The sequence below is a fragment of the Schistocerca serialis genome, chromosome 4 (genome assembly GCF_023864345.2).
Source record: "Schistocerca serialis cubense isolate TAMUIC-IGC-003099 chromosome 4, iqSchSeri2.2, whole genome shotgun sequence".
Taxonomy (NCBI): Eukaryota; Metazoa; Arthropoda; class Insecta; order Orthoptera; family Acrididae; genus Schistocerca; species Schistocerca serialis.
This window is the reverse complement of record NC_064641.1, coordinates 339,449,703-339,474,635: the sequence shown is the minus strand read 5'-3', so window position 1 is coordinate 339,474,635 and position 24,933 is coordinate 339,449,703.

The following is a 24,933-nucleotide window of genomic DNA, read 5'->3' as shown; positions in this document are numbered from 1 at the left end:
CAAGCCTAACAGTTGACATTCACATTGTCTTAACCATGCTGTATCGCATAAGCTTCAGAGAACCAAATTTTGGTGATACACTAATTATTGTTCGAAGAGCTTCTTCGCCAACAGACACAGCTTTGTAGCAGTTTACTTCCTGAGAAGCTACTCATCCAGATCCAAATGAATACAATTGCTCCTTAGAAGCAAATTGCGTGTGATGTTGCAACCATAGCTGAAATCTGTGAATTTGCTAGTCAATTTCTATCCTCCCACTCCTCAGTTCAACATGTTGATCACTTGAAACCCAATTTAAATTGCTGAAATGTTTCATAGCTTCACATATGTCGTGGGCTATTGGTTTACCGCAAATCCATCGGTTCAACACACTATCAGTGAAACGTCTTCCTTGTGAAACACTTTCAACACTCCTCAGGTTCTTCATAAGTGTTTGTCCTATTCATGTCGATCCATACTCCACACCAATATTTATCAGATCGTGGAACAGTGAAGAAGCTGCCCTTCGTAAATTTATCGAACTTCACGGGCTTCATGGTTTCTTCCAATTTTTCCATGTTCTGGAGGTACAAATGACACGTCTTAGCATAAGGAAAGTGTACAGCTAAATTGAATAGCTCTGACACATTCTATACAGAGCTCCCAATTCCCCATTTCCTCTGCTTGGAGGAAATGCAAAGCCAAGATGACAAACTGAATGTATTGAATCAATTACTGGGAAATTTTCCCTCTTCGTTGAATATTATCCACTGTGTTGGCAAATTTATTTTTCAGCTCTTCAATCACTTGATCTTTTTCCAAATCTCCGAAATATGCACCGTTTCCACGCACATCAGAAATGCTGTCTTTAATATGTTGCTTCTCCTCCTCCATGACCACCATTTCCTCCAGTATTGTGATGGAAACAGCGCTCATGACTGCAGAGTGAGTCTGACTTGCCCTCGTGTACACACAACCAGCAAGTGTATGGGGAACAGAAGCTGCTGCATGTAAAGTCTCCAAAAGTTGAGAGTGTCCACTGTCCCTCATCAAGAATCCTATTGCTCCTAGAAAAAACATTATCAAGAAAAAGCCTCCTAATCGAATAACTACATTAATGAATACCTCATTCCCTACATTATCCTCCACTGCAACTACAGCTTTCATGTAGAGTGGTTGATCAAACGTCACGATACATGTTTACTGTGTGGTCTTCTTACTCTCCGTGACGGCATAAATTAAGGTAGTTAAAATAGTGGTAAAATCTGTGAGCAGGCTGTTGATGAATGGAAGCGCTAATACATTTGGTTGCGTATATAGTTCTCCGGTTGTGATTTTCTCCATAAAACCTTGCCATACAGGAACAGGAAGCTGTAAAAACTTCCCTATCACCGTAGTAAAATCGTGATTGGTAGGCACTGTTGCTTTAGTGAACGATTGTTCTGAGAAGATACTTTGCACAACAATTTCTTCAATTCCAACTCTATTCTGCCTTCCGAAAATTAGCAGACAAATTTTTTCGGCACTTGCTGTTTCAGTAGAGCTTGGCATGACAGAGAGTTTCATTACTTTTTGATGTTCTATCGCTCTCCCTGGAGTCACAGACCTGATTCCACCCATAGCCCGTCATTGTTACAATACTGAAGTTAGCATAATCGAGAACGAACTCTGAGAACGAATCATTTGAAATATTTGGTTTCCAGCACGGAACGGCAGAAGCATCAAATAAAGCCTTAGACAGTGCTCTATGAAGAGCAGAAAGCCATATTCGAGAAAATTTCAACAATGTTTTTGATCCCACTTTGCGAAACAAGTACACTGTAAGACCAAGTTGCAGTGGTGGGGTAAATCAACGAGGCCTGGTAGCTGATACAATCGCTTGGGATATTGCTGTACATTTTTTTTAAAGGGACTGTTCACTAACTTGCTTTTTTGACAAAACCACACCCTTCACAAATTCGTGTAAGGTGTCAGGAACCATAAATTCAGCATTCTATTTCAGGTCATTGATATCTGGATAATCGGCAATACTGTAAGGAGCTATTCTTGTATCTTCATTGATGATAGCTGCTGCGGCTTCTACTATTCTCCTCTCATCTTTTCCATTAACAGCTTATTCATTGCATCATTGATTCAAAAGTTTGTGGTCACTGCCACGAAAACATACAAGTGAGGGATTTTTTTTAGCACTGTGGCAAAACCAGACACCATCACTGAAGTGTTCAGTCAGTTTATTTTTCAGAGTTTTTTTAAGTAATTGTCTCTGAACTATCTATAAATTGGCATAAATCTAGAAAAGTGGCATAAAAGTTGGTGTTTTGAGGGCGGCCTCATTTTCGAACAGAGGGAGGGGGTTCGACAGTAATTTAGCATAGCAATCTAGATGATAATCTGCTTCTGCAGATACTAAACACAAAACACTGTTAATATGTTTGGCAGCCTTTCAACCGAAATCATCATCGCGCTTCTCTGCTTTCTGAAGCAGCGTATGTTCCGTAGTTAAAGAGCGAACTTCAAACGATCCAAGGCGTTTGTAGAGTAGTTTCTTTCTTTCTTTTTTTTTTTTTTTTTTTTTTTTGCGCCTCAGTGTCACACTCTTCTGCACATATGAAACAGTCTTTTTAGTAACTGAGTGGGTAAGAGGAGGAGTATCTCGAAGTTTTATCATCTGATTATCCAACATTCTGATTCACCTGTTTCCTTACATTACGTTCCTTAATATATTCACGTCGACATACATTATGCACTTCAATCAGTCCAGCGGTCTGAAGAAGATTATGAGCTAAATCATTCCGTTCCCTTCTGATGTGTATCAGAGGTTCCAAGCCCTTCGTCGCTATTGATGTCTCTCCTTCCGAAACTGATTTGCCACAAATAAAACAGGTAGTAGGTTCCACCATTATTTTTTTCTCAGTCCAGACAAAATGAATAACACTAAGAATGAGAACTTCATAACACGACAAACTGATGAATACTGTCACAAAAAACAGAACTCTCTCGCACTACTTTGACAGTTCACAACATTAACTCAGCTGAACTGGACACTGGGTAAGAAGAAACGGCAGCAACAATAGTGGTAGGGGAGCACTAAGTGAATGGGAGGGGGAACTTGACGATTTAATTGTTGGCACGTACTCCTGATTCAAAGAATATTGATGGCAAAAGAAATATCATCAAGTAGAATATATGTTGTTGTTGTTGTTGTGCTCTTCAGTCCTAAGACTGGTTTGATGCAGCTCTCCATGCTACTCTTTTCTGAGCAAGCTTCTTCATCTCCCAGTACCTAATGCAGCCTACATCCTTCTGAATCTGCTTACTGTACTCATCTCTTGGCCTCCCTCTACGATTTAAAACCCTCCACGCTGCCCTCCAATACTAAATTGGTGATCCCATATGCCTCAGAACATGTCGTACCAACCGATCCCTTCTTCTAGTCAAGTTGGGCCACAAACTCTTCTTCTCCCCAATTCAATTCAGTACCTCCACATTAGTTATGTGATCTACCCATCTAATCTTCGGCATTCTTCTGTAGCACCACATTTCCAAAGCTTCTATTATCTTCTGGTCTAAACTATTAATCGTCCATGTTTCACTCCCATACATGGCTACACTCCATAAAATACATTCAGAAACGACTTCCTGACACTTAAATCAATACTCGATGTGAACAAATTTCCCTTCTTCAGAAACGTCTTCCTTGCCATTGCCATTCTACATTTTATATCCTCTCTACTTCGACCATCATCAGTTATTTTGCTCCCCAAATAGCAAAATTCCTTTATTACTTTAAGTGTCTCATTTCCTAATCTAATTCCCTCAGCATCACCCAACTTAATTCGACTACATTCCATTTTCCTCGTTTAGCTTTTTTTATGTTCATTTTATACCCTCCTTTCAAGACACTGTCCATTCCGTTCAACTGCTCTTCCAAGTCCTTTGCTGTCTCTGACAGAATTACAATTTCATCGGTGAACCTCAGAGTTTTTATTTCTTCTCCATAGATTTTAATTCCTAATTTTTCTTTAGTTTCCTTTACTGCTGCTCAGTATACAGCTTGAGTAACATCTTGGATAGGCTACAATCCTTTCTCACTCCCTTCCCATCAACTGCTTCCCTTTCATGTCCCTCGACTCTTGTAACTGCCATCTCCTTTCTGTACAAATTGTAAGTAGCCTTTTGCTCCCTGTATTCTACCACTGCCACCTTCAGAATTTGATAGAGAGTATTTCAGTCAACATAGTAAAAACCTTTCCCTAAGTCTACAAATGCTAGTAACGTAGGTTTGCCTTTCATTAATCTATCTTCTAAGATAAGTCGTATTGTCAGTATTTCCTCACGTGTTCCTATATTTCTACAGAATCCAAACAGATCTTCGCCGAGGTCGGCTACTACCAGTTTTTCCATTCGTCTGTAAAGAATTCGCGTTAGTAATTAGCAGCTGTGACTTATTAAACTGATAGTTCGGTAATTTTTACATTTGTCAACACCTACTTTCTTTGGGATTGGAATTATTTTATTCCTCTTGAAGTCTGAGGGAATTTCGCCTGTCTCATACTTCTTGCTCACCAGATGGTAGAGTTTTGTCTCTAGTAGCTGTAGATGTAGGAAGTATGCAGCAGAGCTCAGTAGTTACTGTGCCTAGAACAGTTGCAAAGTCGAAGAGGAAGAAGAAGGTTCTGCTGTTAGATAGTTCTCATGGCAGAGGTGTAGGCCAGCAGTTGTGCTGGGGAGTGAGTACCAGGTCACCAGCATTGTGAAGCCTAAAGCAGGGTTGGCTCAAGTGACTGTTAACATAGGGGGGTTAGGTAGGGATTTTACTAAAGAGGATCAGGTAGTGATTGTGGGTGGGGCTGGTAATAGTATTGGTAGAGATGGGGAGTATAACATAGATGGTGACCTATGACCATAGATGTCAAATCCCATAGTGCTCAGATGGTGACCTGGAAAAGATAGCCACTCAGACTGGCAACACGAATGTGCATTTCGTGGAACTGTTTCAGCGTCACGATCTGCCTCATCTTAATACAGCCGTCAGGGGTAATAACATGAGTCTTGGGGTGCGCTGATGACAGAAAGCATGGGTCACATTTCAGTGGTGTCGGTGGAGTCTATCAGCAGGATGGGTTTCACTAGACATGGCCGGCACCTCAACAGGTATGGGAAGGGGAGGTTGGCAAAGCTTATAGGTGACAGCATAGGTGGGGTTGGTGGGATCACTCATGGGAAAATTCCTGCAGTAGTGGGTGTTAGAGCTGCACCTTTTTTAGATTGAAGTCAGCTGATAGGTATTCCTGCTCAAGGGAAGTCTCTCTAACAAGGGAATCACTTTTGACAAAGCTTAGCTATCCGAGTAATGAGGGAATTAGTATATTTCATCAAAATATACAAGGTATTAGAGATAAAGTTAGTGAACTGCTTATAGATGTTGAGTCTGAAATTATTGGTATATCTGAACACTTCTTAACTAAGGAGATAATTCAGAGTGTAAGGGGTCCGTAGGCCCTTACTATAAGTCTTGCGACAGCACAGGTCGACAGGACAGACAATCGATAGTGTGTGTCGGGTTGCGAGAGCGAGAGCAAGTGTTGAGACAGTAGAGTGTGGTACGCGCTGTGGGCTGAGCCAGGTGGAGGTCTGTTGCTGGAATGCAAGACCGTACCGACAAAGGGAGTGGCCATCACCGTGGTTTAACCCCTTTGTGTTAGGAATATTCGGGAAAGTGAAAAAGTATAATTACTAGTGTGATTCAGTGATATTTTTGTGCCGATATTTGTAATTACGCGTCTACCGCGCCGGCATCATTTGGATTGCAGTGTTGGATTGCAGTGTTGGATTGTAGTGTTGGATTACAATGGTTGAAATTGCGTGTGACGATAATGAATAACTAAAGGGCCTGTGCTGAGATTAGCCGTTATCAATTCTGTACGACGAAGGCAGTGGCTGTCTCCTTACTTAGTGTTTTTGTGATGAATATAGGTCATTGATTAATGAAGCTGTGTTGGCGTTCTTCTTGGCACCAGACATTTCTTTATTACAGCATTTGAGAAGGACAAAATGGAATGTAACATCTCCGTAGCAGTCCAATCCGATTGCCAGCCCCATTAGGTATACGGTCACATTAATTATTATCTATTTGGGCTGCTATCAGATCCCGATCGAGCGGGATAAGTCAGAAGATTAAACCGGAGTGTTACACCCTTGGCTTACCGTGAAAGGACAAGTGTAATTTTCGGACGAATCGCAAAGAACAAAGGTAATTTTATCTTATTTGACGTGAAGAAAATATTTTCCAATGTTGAATCGGGACAGAGCATAAACTTTATAATAGCGACGAGAAACAGTGCATTTTTAACAATACGAAGTAATAGCACCTTATGATTGTGACTAAACTTTTTTCTTGCCATATTAGATGAGAATAGTAGTGTCAACAAGCTGTGTTGTAATGTGCAAACACGTAAATCCGCACGAAAAGCTGTGAAAAATGAACACTAAAGAAAGACACGTGTGAACATTATCACGACAAATGGGCCAAGAATTCGTCACGAAAGCTTTTAAAGAAGTGTTTAGTGGTAATATTTTGACTGAAATTGCCTTTTCAATAGTGAAAATCGGGCAGCTTCATGTGGACCCATAAACTGTTATGCAGGCGACAATTTATGTGGCAACGCAATTGCTGAGTGACGTCACGCTGACCCTTGTAGCAGCTGCGCCAAGGAGCTTCGATCTGCGAGGTGATTTCACACATCATTCCAACTACCTGTGCAAGGAGTAGTTCAAGCACAGACGCACTACACCGAGCGCCGTCCCGACATCTAGCAGCCGAACTACAAACTACGCCCGCCTGCAGCACCACGGAGCAGCTGGCTGAGAACTACGATGTCCCACCACAGCGAGACCTCACGCGGTTCCGACGGCAGTACAGCACCACGCCCACTTCAAACGTCAAAACATCGCGACTCGTGGTAACGTCAGTTGGTGAGTGGAGACGACTGGTTGACATAATATTAAATTGCAATGTGCAGTTTTCGCGGTAAATAAACGTTTGTAAACTGAATTGCATGTTAGGAAAAGTGCCCAATTGCAGTAATTTCCGAAAAGTTTGCGAAGAATACTCTGAAATTGAGCATACTTATTGTTGCATACTGCGCTGTCTAAATGATAATTATACAGATATGCTTATTGTTTTTGGGGAATTTTATATGTATAGATTTTATGAATGGTATGATTTATCATATTTAAATCATGTTACATAAGCTGTGTATGTGAAAATTGATATTTGAAGTGATTAGGTTTTGAGAGTTGTTATGTTCGATGCTCCTGCATATTGTATCAATTTAGTGATTAATTGAATAATACTTCAGGTACTGTTTGATTAGTTTCATGGTAATTAGGAGTGTTTTGGGTTACTAGAGGTTATTCTATATTACTTACCTGTGCATTAAAAATAAACAAACATGTCTACTGAAGATGAGCAGGTTTGTGAGGCAGTAGTTGAAAGGAAAGGGATAGGACAGGAAGACAGAGATGATTCAGGAATCAGTGATTATGGAGTGTCATTAGATAGCCCATTAGCACATTCAACCAGTTATTCCGAGACACCGGGACAAACGATGAGAAATAAGCCAGTTTCAGAGGGTGCAGATATACGGTCGATGTTGGCAGCCTTGCTAAAAGAAAACAACGCATCACTAAAGGAAGATTTACGAGAAAGGGAAGAAAAATTCCACAAATCAGTAGAGAAAGGTTTACAAGAAATAAGAGAATCACTAAAGAGTTTACAAGAAAATAACGCATCATTAGAGAAAAGTTTACGAGAAAACGATGCATCACTAAAGGAAGATTTACAAGAATCATTAGAGAAAGGTTTACAAGAAGCTAGAGAAAGGAGGGAAATATTCTACAAATCCCTAAAGGAAGATTTACAAGAAACTATAGTACAAGAAATCAAAACATCATACACGAAGATGGAATGTAATCTGAAGAAGGAAATGCAGGAGTTACCAGAACGATTGAAGATGAACGTCGATGAGAGAGAGAGTGAGCTACAGGAGAATATAGACCAAGTCCAGGGAGACGTGGAAAAGATAGAAGGGAAGCTGACAAAAAAGATAGAAGACGATATTGAAGAAACTAAAACCGAATTGGGAGAAAGGATCACCGAAGTGGAAACAAATTGCTATCATGGAATCGCCGAGGTGACGCAGGTGCGGAAACAATGCAACGATGCGGTTAAGGGGATAGGAGATAGGCGAAACCGATTGGCTGTCAATCTGAGAAATGCTATAGCCTTGCGACGAGAAGAGGATAATCAGAGGGTTGCAATGGAAGGCGAGGCCTTCTCTTGGGGAATCAAGAAGAAGGAAGGGACTAAGGTTCATGCAAAATCAAAGAAAATAAACCCTGAAATACATAAATTTAACCACGTTTATAAGGGACCGTACAGGATTATAAAAGTTAGTCATCCTAACACTGTGGAGTTGGAGTATGCACGGACAAAGAGAGTGCATGATAAGGAACACGTGGAAAACATAAAAAGGTACTACTCAGACGAGAACAGGGATAACCCAGATGAGGAGGAGGTACGAATTGAAGAAAGTTAGGTGTAGGGAGCTAGCAACTCTTTTGCTGGTATACCAATTGGCGGCTGGTACACTACCAGCTGGGTGAGACTTTATTTCTAATTTCAAGTGTCACTCCTCTACCATCTTTCTCAATCCTTAGGTTAAGAAAGTTAGTGAGTAGTAGTTAGGATTGGTAGTGGTCATCCAAGTAATTCAGTCAGGAACCATGTAGTAAATTTATAGTTGACTTAAAATAAGGATAAGTAGTTACTGTTGATGTAGTGTGTGAGGTGTCAAAGAATCAATAAGTTGAAAGCTCAGTTTAGTGTGAGTACATTACAAAGTGAATAGTGCCAGAAGTAATAAAATGAGAAGCAGATAAAAAAGCTAATGTATACAAAATGTCGTGGGAAGCTAATTGGTCAAACAAGATTTTGTGTAATCTTATAGAGTTGTTTTATGAGACATGAAAAGGTCAACTGTGGTAAGAAAATTGAAGTAGTGTATCAGCTTGTAAGTAGATGAACATATAAAGAAACAAATACATGGGGAGATAGTTGTTCGAATAAATGATGTGAAATAATGATGTATATTGAGTATGAGATGTTTGAAGCATTGAAGTATATGGAGGATCGATATAGGTTGAAGATATATGTGTATTTGCAGTTGAAGTAGCTGTTAAGTTGGGGGAGTTATGTGTAATGAAGTGTATTGAGTATGAGATGTTTGAAGTATTGAAGTATATGGAGGATTGATATAGGTTGAATATATATATATGTATTTATAGTCGAAGTTGATGTCAAGTTATGTGTAATGAAGAATATGGAGTATGAGATGTTTGAAATATTGAAGTATGTCATTTAGCACATGAGCAGCATCTGTTTGCAAGTTATTTGTAGGTATACATGTTTATCTGAAGTATTCTGATAAAACAAAGTGTAACTAATGAATAATTAGTAATTCATGTATCCAATTAGCTATCAGAGTCAATTATGGTTATACGTAGATCAAGCTTTAGAAGCAGAATTCTGGCACCGAGTAATGAATGACAAATATCCATAGAGTGGATTTGAATTAGTGTGAATATAACAGGAAATATTGTACCTCTCACCTAAGCTTTCTTGATAACAATTAACATATGGCAGTAAGGTTTGGCGAAATGAAATGATCAGTAGTTTAAAATTTTTGATTGGGTGACCACATTAGTTGTGGTGTTGCAAATAATTATGTAAGACATGCTTAGCGACACAATGTAGCATTTAAATTTATGGAATCTGTAATGAATAAGTTGTGAATTTCTTCCTTAACTTTTATGTGTGTTGGCCAAGTGAGTTATAAATTTGAATGATAGTAGTATGGACGGCACAAACCACGCTGAAAGGACGGCATACCAAAGGGGTAGCTGGCATTCAATATATAAATGTCATATTTTGTCTCAATTTCAATTTGCTTGTGTTAAAGATTTAAATAAGTTGTGATTTTTTTTTCTTCCTTAACTTTTATATGCGTTGGGAAGGGAGTTATAAGTTAGTGTGGTAGTAGTATGGACGGCACGAACCCTGCTGAAAGGACGGCATACCAAAGGGGTAGCTGGCATTTACCTAGTTTGTTTTCTTGTCTTTGCTGTAGCAATAAGTTGTGAATCTCTTCCTTAACTTTTATAAGTGTTGGCCAAGTGAGTTATAAATTAGAGTGATAGTAGTATGGACGGCACGAACCCTGCTGAAAGAGCGGTATACCAAAGGGGTAGCTGGCATTCAACTAGTTTCTTTTCTTGTCTTTGCTATACCAAGTTATAGCAGATATGTAGTTAATGACTCGTACAAACCTTTGAAAGTGAAAAGTTTTTGGAAATTTTTGGTAAGATAAGTTATAAAAAAAATATTTACCATGCTATGATAAGTAAGTAGGATTGGTGTTGTGTGTTATTTGGACAATGCCATATTTTTGAGATATAATAACTTTTTGTAGAAAATTTTTGTAGAGGCAGCCCACTACCGGAGTCAAGGATTTTCTTGGTGATTGTAATTTAATTACTTATTTGGACTGTGTGTTTTGTTCATATGTAGTGATATCTAATTTCCTAACCGATTCTCTTACGCCTGTGGCTTCAAAGAAGTTTTCGAGGGCGGGGATGTAAGGGGTCCGTAGGCCATTACTATAAGTTTTGCGACAGCACAGGTCGACAGGACAGACAATCGATAGTGTGTGTCGGGTTGCGAGAGCGAGAGCGAGTGTTGAGACAGTAGAGTGTGGTACGCGCTGTGGGCTGAGCCGGGTGGAGGTCTGTTGCTGGAATGCAAGACCGTACCGACAAAGGGAGTGGCCATCGCCGTGGTTTAACCCCTTTGTATTAGGAATATTCGGGAAAGTGAAAAAGTATAATTACTAGTGTGATTCAGTGATATTTTTGTGCCGACATTTGTAATTACGCGTCTACCGCGCCGGCATCATTTGGATTGCAGTGTTGGATTGCAGTGTTGGATTGTAGTGTTGGATTACAATGGTTGAAATTGCATGTGACGATAATGAATAACTAAAGGGCCTGTGCTGAGATTAGCCGTTATTAATTCTGTACGACGAAGGCAGTGGCTGTCTCCTTACTTAGTGTTTTTGTGATGAATATAGGTCATTGATTAATGAAGCTGTGTTGGCGTTCTTCTTGGAACCAGACACTTCTTTATTACAGCATTTGAGAAGGACAAAATGGAATGTAACATCTCCGTAGCAGTCCAATCCGATTGCCAGCCCCATTAGGTACACGGTCACATTAATTATTATCTATTTGGGCTGCTATCAGATCCCGATCGAGCGGCATAAGTCAGAAGATTAAACTGGAGTGTTACAAGCGGCTTCCTTTACCAGGATACAGGTTGGCTGGCAGCTTTTCGAGGAGCTCTTTGCGGTGTGGGGGAGTAGCCATGTGAAAAACGGCGTCCCATTTGAGTCAATTGATGTTTCAAAGTACTGCACTGAAAAGGTGTTGTGCTGGTGTGGTTAAATTTAACGGGGCTAAACTTCTAACTGTTGTTATTTATAGATCCGCAGACTCCGATTTCACAACATTTTTGCTAAAGCCAGAGGAGGTTCTTTGTTCACTTTACAGGAAATATAAAAAGTTTGTTATATGTGGTGACTTCAATATTAATTGTATAAGTGATTGTGCAAGGATGAGGATGCTGGTAGACCTCTTTAATTCATATAATCTTATTCAAACCGTATTCTTTCCAACGAGAGTGCAAGGGAACAGTAGAACAACCATAGACAACATTTTTGTTCATTCCTCATTACTAGAAGGGCATTCTGTTAGCAAAAAGGTGAATGGCCTTTCAGATCATGATGCATAAATTTTAACTTTAAAAGATTTTTGTGCTGCAACACGTGTTTAATATAGTCATCAGCTGTTCAGGAAAGCTGATCCAGTTGCTGTAGAGACCTTTGTAATCCATATAAAGGAACAAGAGTGGCAAGATGTTTATAGCACTGATACAGTAGACGATAAATATAATGCTCCTCTCAAGACTTTTCTCATGCTCTTTGAAAGCTGCTTTCCGTTAGAACGTTTAAAACAGGGTACTAGCACAAACAGTCAGCCTGGGTGGCTGACAAGAGTGATAAGAATATCTCGTAGAACAAAGTGGCAATTATATCAAAATGTTAGATACAGTCAAAATCTAAATGCAACAGCCCATTACAAACAGTATTATAAGGTGCTTAAAAATGTTATTAGGAAGGCAAAAAGTATGTGGTATGGAGATAGAATAGCTAAGTCTCAGGGTAAAATTAAAACCAAATGGTCAGTCGTAAAGGAAGTTGCTGGTCTGCAGAGACAGGTCGAGGATATAGAATCAGTGCGTAGTGGGAATGTCTGTGTTACTGATAAGTTGCATATATGTACAGTATTTAATAATCACTTTCTGAATATAGCAGGTGAACTAAATATAAACCTAGTCCCAACAGGGAATGATATAGCGCTCTTAGAAAAAAGTGTTCCGAGACTGTTACCTGAAATACTCCTCCACGATACTGACAAGAGGGAGATTGAGTTAATAATTAAATCACTAAAGACCAAGAACTCTCATGGATATGACGGGGTATCTAGCAGAATACTGATGTATTGTTCTATGTATGATAGCCCAGTTCTCAGCCATATCTGTAACTTTTCCTTTAGGAGTGGTCGGTTTCCTGACCGATTAAAGTACTCGGTAGTGAAGCCACTTTATAAAAAGGGAGACATTGATAATGTTGACAATTTTAGACCTATTTCTATGCCATCGGTGTTTGCTAAAGGTATCGAGAAGGTTGTATATACAAGGTTACTGGAGCATTTACATTCACATAATTTGCTGTCAAATGTTCAGTTTGGTTTTAGAAATGGCTTAACAACTGAAAATGCTATATTCTCTTTTCTCTGTGAGGTTTTGGACGGATTAAATAAAAGGTTGCGAACGCTAGGTGTTTTCTATGATTTAACGAAGGCTTTTCACTGTGTTGACCACAAAATATTACTGCAGAAATTGGACCATTATGGAGTAAGGGGAGTAGCTTACAATACACGAAAAGGAGTCTACTTCGCATATTTTCATACGCTTATGTCGTGTGGTATTATTTTTTGGTGTAATTCTTCTGATTCAAAAAGGGTATTTTTGGCTCAAAAACGGGCTGTTCGAGCTATATGTGGTGTAATTTCGAGATCGTCTTGTCGATCCCTATTCAAAACTCTGGGAATTCTGACATTACCCTCACAGTATATATTCTCTTTAATGTCGTTTGTTGTTAGCAATATTAGCTTATTCCCAAGAGTTAGCAGCTTTCACTCAGTTAATACTAGGCAGAAATCAAATCTGCATGTGGAATGCACTTCCTTGACTCTTGTGCAGAAAGGAGTGCAGTATTCTGCTGCATCCATTTTCAATAAGCTACCACAAGAACTCAAAAATCTTAGCAGTAACCCAAACTCTTTTAAGTCTAAACTGAAGAGTTTCCTCATGGCTCACTCCTTCTATTCTCTCAAGGAGCTCCTGGAAAAGCTAAAAAATTAAGCAAATTCCAGTGTTACATTGTTGATTTTCTTCATGTAAACTTACGACTTGTCACCTGAATATGTTTTTTTATATTTAATTTTATCTGTTTCTAATATCGTATTATAATTTCCTGTATTGACTCGTTCCATGACCATGGAGACTTCTCCTTAATTTGGTCCCATGGAACAATAAATAGATAAATAAAAAAATAAAAATAAATATCAAAAAACTGGTGGAAATTAACTAGTTTCATTAACTATTCCTGTTGTGGAAAATATTGTTGAACATTTAAGGAAAAAAAATGAAACAGAACATGAAGGTGAATTTTTATTATTATTGTTAGTTACATTACATTAATTAGGAACAATTAATTCGCTTGCTGCTGGAACTGCAGCGGGTCCTGCAGAAAGTGTCATCACTTCTGTCTCTATGTTGTTCATTTTTGGAAAACAACTTACGACCAGTTTAGAGACAAAAATGATGTCACTTTCTGCAGGACTTGACTATCATTTCGCAGAAAAATGCTCAAGCACGTACAGTGCAAGCTGTTACAGATTTTTTTACTGATGGGGCTGCTAAGTGCTATACCACTTACTGTACTCCCCTGATTTAGGCCCTCGTGAGTTCAACTCGATTTCTAAACTGAAGTAATCATTTCACAACATTCACTTCAGAACAGGTACAAATTCGTCGGGCAATAGACTGCTCCGCTCAAACTGTCGACACAACTGGCAATGCGACTTAAATTTCGCTGGTAGTGGGTTATACATAGTGCTGGTGATTACTTTGATGGTTATTAAAACTTTGAAACACGTATCTTTTTGTAAGAGCTGTATATAAATAGTTGCCACTGTTAAAGTTTCAACCCTCATATAAGGATTGTTAATAGTAGCGACCCACTTGATGACTTGGATGCAGTTAGTAAAAGTTCTTCAGAAAAAAGACTTTTACAACCGAAACAATAATATGTAAATGTGTTAAAAAGTTTTGTAATTATTATTCCAAGAAAGATACTGAGAAAGTTTTATCAAAATATTTCTCAAAACAGATTTAACTCCATACTTAAACACTTTAAGTAATATTAAAGAAAAAGTATGTGATACAAAATTATTGAATTTCTTTTTATGACTGGAGTTGAAAAGAAAATGTACAAATTCAATGAATACGATTTTATACTTAAAAATTATCGCCCCCGGCGGCTCAGTATTCACTTCTTGGTTATGGGCTTGGTGACCCTGGGTTCCTGAGCTGCGGCCTGGGAAGTGCCGCCAGCTCCTGTCACCGTAAGCTCTGGGTCTGCTTCAGCGACCACCATGGGGCTCTGCGGTGGAACGTTGTGTTTCTCAGGGAATAGGGATCTTGGCTTGACCGCCTAGATCGCTAGGATGGAATAAACCTCTATAAAAAACGCCCAATCTCAAGGTTAGCTGTGCACTGATGAGATGCATAGTCATTGAGGTGGAACAGTCGTTACCGGGCAACCTCTGGGGAACTTGCGGCACCTCAGTTGTATAAGGCTTACACAGGCAAGTGTGGCTCTGTCTGACTCTTACTTTCCTAACTGCTCGTGGGCCACTAGAGGGTTTTAACAACAAGTCTCTCAAGAGCGCTCGTGTAGTCAGTCCGGCTGACTCCAGCACTTCTTTAACGATTCCACTCTTCACTAACAGAATGCACTCTGGTATTCAGAATGTGTTTCTCGTAGTGAAGGAGGGTAGTTTCGAGAAGGTTTCACCTTTCTGTATACAAAAGGGTTCGGAGGAAATCTATGGCTTTTTACTATTGGTGAAGCACATGCACAATGGGACTTTGGCAATGGAAACTTTCAATTCCAGCAGGCAGCTAACCTCCAAACTGCTTTGCCTTGGGGAATATGCCATAGACACTGAACTGCACAGCACCTGGAGTTATAGCAAAGGTGTTGTGACACGCCAGGATCTAGTCTACATTCCCAAGGAGGTAGGTATACTTTACATGCAACATATCATGAAGAGGGCAGACGGTAGTATTATCAAATTTGACTCCTTCATTCTGACCTTCAGTAGCACGAAAGTTCCTGAGCATGTTAAGACTGGCTTCCTTCGCCTTAGTGTGACACCTCATTTCCTAACGCCAATATTCTGTTTTAGAAGCCAGTGTTTTGGGCATACTACCTTAGGGTGTAAAGGCGAAGCGACTTCTGTCAACTGTCGTACGGATGCTCATGAATGAGTTGGTTGCTCGTCTCGAGCCAAATGTATCAATTGCTCTGGGAGTAGTGACTGCCGAATATTGTTAGAGGAATGCAAAATCCTGGAAATAAAAATAGCCAAGCGTATCCCCTATGGTGAAGCCAGAAAGATCTACAAGTCGATGCAGCCTCCCACATTTACTACATCTTTTGCGTCAATGGTTCAGAAGCCGACTCCAAAAGTGGATGCCTCTACGCTGATGGAGTGGCGACTGTTGCCAATACCAGTTGCAGATGTCAGTGCACTTGAAAGGCAGCAAGTGTTTCAGAGTCTGTAGCCTCTACTTGAATGGCAGACAAAGGTACAGTGGCCAACTTCTGCCAGCCCCTGGCGCTTGCCACAGCTGAGGCTCTCCAGAAGCCCAATACTGCCATTACTACTCCCACGTCGGTTCCACCAAAGCCCACCAAACCAAAAAAAGTTCCTATAAAGCAGCAGCAGCAGGTCAAATCAAGCGGTAAACCATCAGACCATGTCGCTGTCATTTTACTTTATGTTTCATCCGACTCTTTCCCAAAGCTGATGGAGTATGACGTATATGTGTACTGCAGTCTCCACACCTCGTCGGAAAGACAGGATAAAGGTGTTACCCCTGTCATAGATTGCTCCCATACTTAAGTGGAACTTCCACGGGTTCAGGAGGCATGTAGAGGAACTTCGTCTACTCTCTCAGGGTCAAACAGGGTGCCTGTGTCTCCAGGAGACTAACTTCCATCCACCATAAGCCCCTGAACTTCGAGGCTACACACTCCACAAAATGAACGACCTGCGTGGAGAGAGAGCTAGAGGGGGCATAGCTATTTTCTTCAGGATGGGGAACCACTACTCGCCTCTCCCACTTACAACGATCTTACAAGCTGTTGCTGGGTGTGTGCATGTGTGTCATCCATTTACTACATGTTCCCTTTACCTGCCCCCACATGATGCACGTCCTGAAGAAGCCCTCAACCGACCTTGTTACACATCTTCCAGAGCTGTTCATTATCTGTGGTGATTTTAAAGCCCACTATGTGATTAGGGGCACAGCAATTACCTGTCCCAGGTCTACAGCAATTTAGAGGCTTCTCCTGTCTTTGTGTGCTTAATTGCTAAATGGGAGACAGAGCGCTCACTTCTGCACTGGGTCGTTATCTGCCGTTGATCTTTTGTTTTGCTTTCCAGCTCTTGCCCACAGTGCTCAATGGGATGTGGTCGGTGACTTGCATGGAAGTGATCACTTCCCGATCTGGAGTCACCTGCCAGATGGCTTTTGTTCCGAAAGGAGATTGCTGCGATGGGTGCTCATTAGAACAAGACTGGACACGTTATCGCCAGTTGGCCCAGTTCGAACACTGTGCAAATGTAAAGGCATGGTTGGATCATATTACCAAAGTGATCCACCACGCCACTGCGGCATCCATTCCACAGTCCACGGGCCACCAGGAGAGGAAACCTGTCCCTTGGTGAGGTGCCGAATGCTACTCTGCGATAAGGACCAGGCGTGCAGCTCTGCATAGGTTCCAGTGTCGGCTAACGTCTGAGAATCATACAGCCTTTCTAATGGCAAGGGCAAAATGTCGTCGAATTATTCAAGAGAGCAAGAAGAGGTCGTGTTAACAGTTCCTGAACATCATTAATCGTTCCACCAAAAGTTCCATTGTATGTGAGACCATCAGGAGAATCTCTGGGGAGGAGGGAGGTGCCCTATGGCTGCTGTAGTGAATAACGACACTCTTCACATGGATCCGCGAGACATTGTCCAGACTTTTTTTTTAGGTCATCAGTCTACTGACTGGTTTGATGCGGCCCACCACGAATTCTTTTCCTGTGCTAAGCTGTTCATCTCAGAGTAGCACTTGCGACCTACGTCCTCAATTATTTGCTTGACGTATTCCAATCTCCCCCCCCCCCCCCCATGAACCATGGACCTTGCCGTTGGTGGGGAGGCTTGCGTGCCTCAGCGATACAGATAGCCATATCGTAGGTGCAACCACAAAGGGGGGGGGGGGTATCTGTTGAGAGGCCAGACAAACATGTGGTTCCTGAAGAGGGGCAGCAGCCTTTTCAGTAGTTGCAAGGGCAACAGTCTGGATGATTGACTGATTTGGCCTTGTAACAATAACCAAAACGGCCTTGCTGTGCTGGTACTGCGAACGGCTGAAAGCAAGGGGAAACTACGGCTGTAATTTTTCCCGAGGGCATGCAGCTTTACTGTATGATTAAATGATGATGGCATCCTCTTGGGTAAAATATTCCGGAGGTAAAATAGTACCCCATTCGCATCTCCGGGCGGGGACTACTCAAGAGCATGTCGTTATCAGGAGAAAGGAAACTGGCGTTCTACGGATCGCAGCGTGGAATGTCAGATCCCTTAATCGGGCAGGTAGGTTAGAAAATTTAAAAAGGGAAATGGATAGGTTAAAGTTAGATACAGTGGGAATTAGTGAAGTTCGGTGGCAGGAGGAACAAGACTTCTGGTCAGGTGACTACAGAGTTATAAACACAAAGTCAAATAGGGGTAATGCAGGAGTAGGTTTAATAATGAATAGGAAAATAGGAAAGCTACTACAAACAGCATAGTGAACGCATTATTGTGGCCAAGATAGATACGAAGCCCACACCTACGACAGTAGTACAAGTGTATATGCCAACTAGCTCTGCGGATGACGAAGAAATTGAAGAAATGTATAATGAAATAAAAGAAATTATTCAGATAGTGAAGGGAGATGAAAATTTAAGGGGAGTTGGAATGCCGGAAAATGGAAAAAATTCACATTTTCAGTTTTTAACCTTATAACTTAATTTGAAATTTTCTGCTTAAAATGGTGCAAAATTTGTTAAGAAATTCCAATTGGAAGTATTTTTATTTAATTTTTCAAAATTACATGTGCGCCCAGCAAAGTTACCCATCTTGTGATTTGTACACATTTAAATCTTCGCATTTCCGAAAACATTACATATAGAAGGCTGTGGATTTCACTCTTCAGTTGTAGAATCTTTGATCCTTCCATAGGTACCATTGTTTTTACGACTAGCTGTGTTTATTGTTCAGTTTTTGATCTGTGAGTGTTTGTTTTGAGCCTCGAGTTTAGTTTGTCGCTCATTTGGAGTTTGTTATCTGTCTTGTTTTGACTTTCAGTGGTGAGTGCGTAGTTTCTACGATGCCTAGGAGTGCATCATTATTTAAAAAGCGAAAGTTTCGCGGTAATAGATTTACAAATAACGTTTGTTCAAGTGATTCTGCTTCAGCACCTGTTGATGCTGGTGAAAGTTCTGACGTTTGTACAGCTGAGATGTGTGAAGGAGACACGCCCACCAGTGCATCAAAAAAGAAGTTATCAAACTGTGCAAGTGAAATTACAGATGAAGCTTCTAATGAACAATATGTTTTAGTCGACTTTCCTGTTTTTACTGAGTTTATGAAGAAATGTTTGTGTTGTAATCTTTGTGGAGGTTCTTTTGATATGAACATAACAAAATCTATAGGACTTTCCTGCAAAATTGCTATAGTTTGTGCCAGTTGTGAAAATGAGACCTGTTTTTGGAGCTCTAAAACATGCAGTAGCAATTTGTTTGAGAGTAATATCAGGCTAATGTATGCAATGAGTGCAATTGGTAAAGGACATACTGCTGCTCAAACATTTTGTGCCATAATGAATCTTCCACCTCCACCTGCTAAAATTGACAATTACACTGAAGTGATAGGAGATGCTGTTCAGTCTGTAGCAGATTTATCAATGAAAGCTGCTGCCAGTGAAGCAAAATATATAAATGAAGGAAACCCAGATATCCCTGTTGCTTTTGATGGAACCTGGCAGAAAAGGGGTCACACATCCAAAAATGCTGTTGCTACTGTTACTAGTGTGGACAGCGGTAAAGTTTTGGACTATGAAGTGCTCACTAAACATTGTTACCATTGTGCATCTGGTAAGATAGAAGCAGCTCACATATGTAGCAAGAATTATGAAGGTACGAGTGGAGGCATGGAGGCTGCCGCTGCTGTGAAAATGTTTAGCAGATCAGAAAAAGAACGGGGAGTATTTTACACAAAATTCCTTGGAGATGGGGACTCCAAGGCATACAAAAGTGTTACAGAATCCATGCCATATGTCAATAAGACAATAACTAAACTAGAATGTGTCGGTCATGTTCAGAAACGAATGGGCACTCGTCTAAGGAAACTGAAACAGAATCTGAAGGACAAAATTTTGTCAGATGGTAAAACCATTAGAGGTCGCCTGTCAGATAAAATTATAAATGAATTACAACAATACTATGGTATGGCAATAAGAAATAATGCAAATAATTTGCAGGAAATGAGACAAGCTGTATGGGCCACATATTTACATCGATCATCAACTGATGATAATCCTCAACATTTTGCTTGTCCAGATGGTCCTCAGTCATGGTGCAATTATAGAAAATCTCAAGCTACTGGGGATCCTTATCACCATAAAAATTATATTCCATTGGCTGTTATGGAAGTAATTAAACCAATATATAGAGACTTGGGGCATCCTGATCTTCTGCGAAAATGTCTTCATGGTTGTACCCAGAATCAAAACGAGTCGTTCAACAACCTCATTTGGACTCGTGTACCTAAGAATGTATTTGTTGGGATAAAAACATTGAAATGGGGAGTCAGTGATGCTGTTATTTCATTCAATGATGGTCATATGGGTAGGCTAAAGGTCATGGCAAGGCTCGGCATTGCTCCTGGTATCAACACCATCAGAGGTCTTCAGCTTCTGGACAGCGTGCGAGTAAGGAAGGCTCAGTATGCAGCTGAATTTAATACAAAAAAAGCAAGGGCAGCAAGGAGAAGAAAGCTTCTAGGTGAAGAAGAAGAACTAGAAGATGACCCTGATTACTCTGCTGGACACTTTTGATAATAGAATAAAAGGTATTTGTGAATTTTCATAATAAATTACTTTAATCGCATTTTCTGGCATTTGACATTTTTAGTGTTACATGTACCTTTATCTCATAAACCACTCAACCAACAACATTCAAATTTTCAGAAATGCTGCAAAACAGTTCAAAGAGGCCACTGAACTAGAATCATGACAAGAACTGGCTTATTCTCTGAACTAGGGAAGTTTATGTTATACTTTTTCCAATAAAAAATGGCTTAATGGTAAAAAATTCATAAATACTATACCAACAAAAAGAAAACATTGGTTCTAGTTCAGTGGGCTCACAATATATGCTGAAAACCTCTGCCAGAATTTCAAAGTTCTGAAGATAATAGTTCCAAAGAAAAAGGTACACAAAGTTAGCAAATTTAACATTGGCGAGATAGGGCATTCCAACTCCCCTTAATAGTCATGGGTGACTGGAATTCGAGTGTAGGAAAAGGGAGAGAAGGAAACATAGTAGGTGAATATGGATTGGGGCTAAGAAATGAAAGAGGAAGCGGGCCTGGTAGAATTTTGTATAGAGCACAACTTAATCGTAGCTAACACTTGGTTTAAGAATCATGATAGAAGGTTGTATACATGGAAGAACCCTGGAGATACTAAAAGATATCAGATAGATTATATAATGGTAAGACAGAGATTTAGGAACCAGGTTTTAAATTGTAAGACATTTCCAGGGGCAGATGTGGACTCTGACCACAATGTATTGGTTATGAGCTGTAGATTAAAACTGAAGAAACTGTAAAAAGTTTGGAATTTAAGGAGATGGGACCTGGATAAACTGAAAGAACCAGAGGTTGTACAGAGTTTCAGGGAGAGCATAAGGGAACAATTGACAGGAACGGGGGAAAGAAATACAATAGAAGAAGAATGGGTAGCTTTGAGGGATGAAATATTGAAGGCAGCAGAGGATCAAGTACGTAAAAAGACGAGGGCTAGTAGAAATCCTTGGGTAACAGAAGAAATATTGAATTTAATTGACGAAAGGAGAAAATATAAAAATGCAGTAAATGAAGCAGGCAAAAAGGAATACAAACGTCTCAAAAACAAGATCGACAGGAAGTGCAAAATGGCTAAGCAGGGATGGCTAGAGGACAAATGTAAGGATGTAGAGGCTTATCTCACTAGGGGTAAGATAGATACTGCCTACAGGAAAATTAAATAGACCTTTGGAGATAAGTGAACCACTTGTATGAACATCAAGAGTGCAGATGGAAACCCAGTTCTAAGCAAAGAAGGGAAAGCAGAAAGGTGGAAGGAGTATATAGAGCGTCTATACAAGGGCGATGTACTTGAGGACAATATTATGGAAATGAAAGACGATGTAGATGAAGATGAAATGGGAGATACGATACTGCGTTTAAAGTTTGACAGAGCACTGAAAGACCTGAGTCGAATCAAGGCCCTGTGAGTAGACAACATTCCATTACAACTACTGACAGTCTTGGGAGCGCCAGTCCTGACAAAACTTTACCATCTGGTGAGCAAGATGTATGAAACAGGCGAAATACCCCCAGACTTCAAGAAGAATATAATAACACCAAACCCAAAGAAAGGAGGTGTTGACAGATGTGAAAATTACCGAACAATCAGTTTAATAAGCCACAGCTGCAAAATACTAACACGAATTCTTTACAGACGAATGGAATGTCTAGTAGAAGCCGACCTCGGGGAAGATCAGTTTGGATTCCGTAGAAATACTGGAACACGTTAGGCAATACTGACCTTACGACTTATCTTAGAAGAAAGATTAAGGAACGGCAAACCTACGCTTCTAGCATTTGTAGACTTAGAGAAAGCTTTTGACAATGTTGATTGGAATACTCTCTTTCAAATTCTAAAGGTGGCAGAGGTAAAATACAGGGAGCGAAATGCTATTTACAATTTGTACAGAAACCAGATGGCAGTTATAAGAGTTGAGGGACATGAAAGGGAAGCAGTGGTTGGGAAGGGAGTAAGACAGGGTTGTAGCCTCTCCCCGGTGTTATTCAATCTGTATATTGAGCAAGCAGTAAAGGAAACAAAACAAAAATTCGGAATAGGTATTAAAATCCGTGGAGAAGAAATAAAAACTTTGAGGTTGGCCGATGACATTGTAATTCTGTTTGAGACAGCAAAGAACTTGGAAGAGCAGTTGTACGGAATGGACAGTGTCTTGAAGGGAGGATATAAGATGAACATCAACAAAAGCAAAACGAGGATAACGGAATGTAGTCGAATTAAGTCGGGTGATGTTGAGGGTATTAGACTAGGAAATGAGACACTTAAAATAGTAAAGAAGTTTTGCTATTTGGGGACCAAAATAACTGATGATTTTCGAAGTAGAGAGGATATAAAATGTAGACTGGCAATGGCAAGGACAGCGTTTGTGAAGAAGAGAAATTTGTTAACTTCGAGTATAGATTTAAGTGTCAGGAAGTCATTTCTGAAAGTATTTGTATGGAGTGTAGCCATGTATGGAAGTGAAACATGGACGGTAAATAGTTTGGACAAGAAGACAATAGAAGCTTTCGAAATGTGGTGCTACAGAAGAATGCTGAAGATTAGATGGGTAGATCACATAACTAATGAGGAAGTATTGAGTAGGATTGGGGAGAAGAGAAGCTTGTGGCACAACTTGACCAGTAGAAGGGATCGGTTGGTAGGACATGTTCTGAGGCATCAAGGGATCACCAATTTAGTATTGGAGGGCAGTGTGGAGGGTAAAAATCGTAGGGGGAGACCAAGAGATGAATACACTAAGCAGATTCAGAAGGATGTAGGTTGCAGTAGGTACTGGGAGATGAAGAAGCTTGCACAGAATAGAGTAGCATGGAGAGCTGCATCAAACCAGTCTCAGGACTGAAGACCACAACAACAACAACAACATTCCCATCTCTGTCATCCTTTACAGTTTTTGCCCTCTACAGCTCCCTCTAGTACCATGGAAGTCATTCCCTCATGTCTTAGCAGATGTCCTATCATCCTGTCTCCTCTCCTTATCAGTGTTTTCCACATACTCCTTTCCTCTCCGATTCTGCGTAGAACCTCCTCATTCCTTACCTTATCAGTCCACCTAATTTTCAACATTCGTCTATAGCACCACATCTCAAATGCTTCGATTCTCTCCTGTTAAAGTTTTCCCACAGTCCATGTTTCACTGCCATACAATGCTGTACTCCAGACATACATTCTCAGAAACGTCTTCCTCAAATTAAGGCTGTATTTGATATTAGTAGACTTCTCTTGGCCAGAAATGCCTTTTTTGCCATAGCGAGTCTGCTTTCGATGTCCAGACTATGGCAGCGAAATTTGCCAGAGTTACTGCAAGAGCCCGTCAGGATCTGAGTTTCTAGCGCCAAAGAGCGGTTGCTGAGAGGTATAGTTTGGAATTCTAGTCCACCTCTAATGAAGTTTACAACCGCCCATTCTCCATGTGGGAACTGGATTCAGCATTGTCTGCGGCTCTTGACAGATTCCCTGGTCACAACAGGATCCATTACAGCATGCTACGGCGCATTACAAGGCGCAAAAAAGATATCCTCTTCGCACTTTTTAATGCCATTTGGGCGTCAGGTCGCTTTCCTGACTCGTGGGGTGAGGCTGTTTTAATTCCGCTTTTAAAACCTGGAAAAGACCGCACATGCCAAAGTAGTTACCGTGCCCTCACTAATTGCATAGCAAATACCTTGGAGTAGATGTTCAGCCGCCGCCTTGTCTGGATTTTAGTATCCTGGCAACATCTTAGTCGTTGCCAGTGTGGGTTCAAGCGGTTTCGTTCCACTTTTGATAATATTTCCCTACTGGAGGCAGCTATACAACAAACTTACCTATGCCGTCATCACCTTCTGGTTGTATTTTTTGATATAGAGAAGGCCTTCGATACTACTTGGAGGTGTCTCACTCTGGAGCAGCTTCACAGAATGGGCTGGAGAACGGTGTCCGTCAAGGTAGCTCTTTAAGTGTTACTGTCTTTGCTACAGCTATTAATAGTATTACATCAGAGTGCAAAGTCCTGTCCAGTGTTCTTTGTTTGTGGATGACTTCTCTGTGATTGTCTCCTCTTCCAGAATTGCCACGACAACATGTCAGTTGCAACTCACTTTTTGGCGTTTGGATGAATGGGCAAAGAAGAGTGGTTTTAAGTTTTCCACCGAGAAGTCCGTTTGCGTTGTTTTTGACCGTTCTCATTCGATTTCAAACTTTCCTGAGTTGAGGATGATGGGCACTGTCCTTACTTTTAATGACGTAATGAGATTTA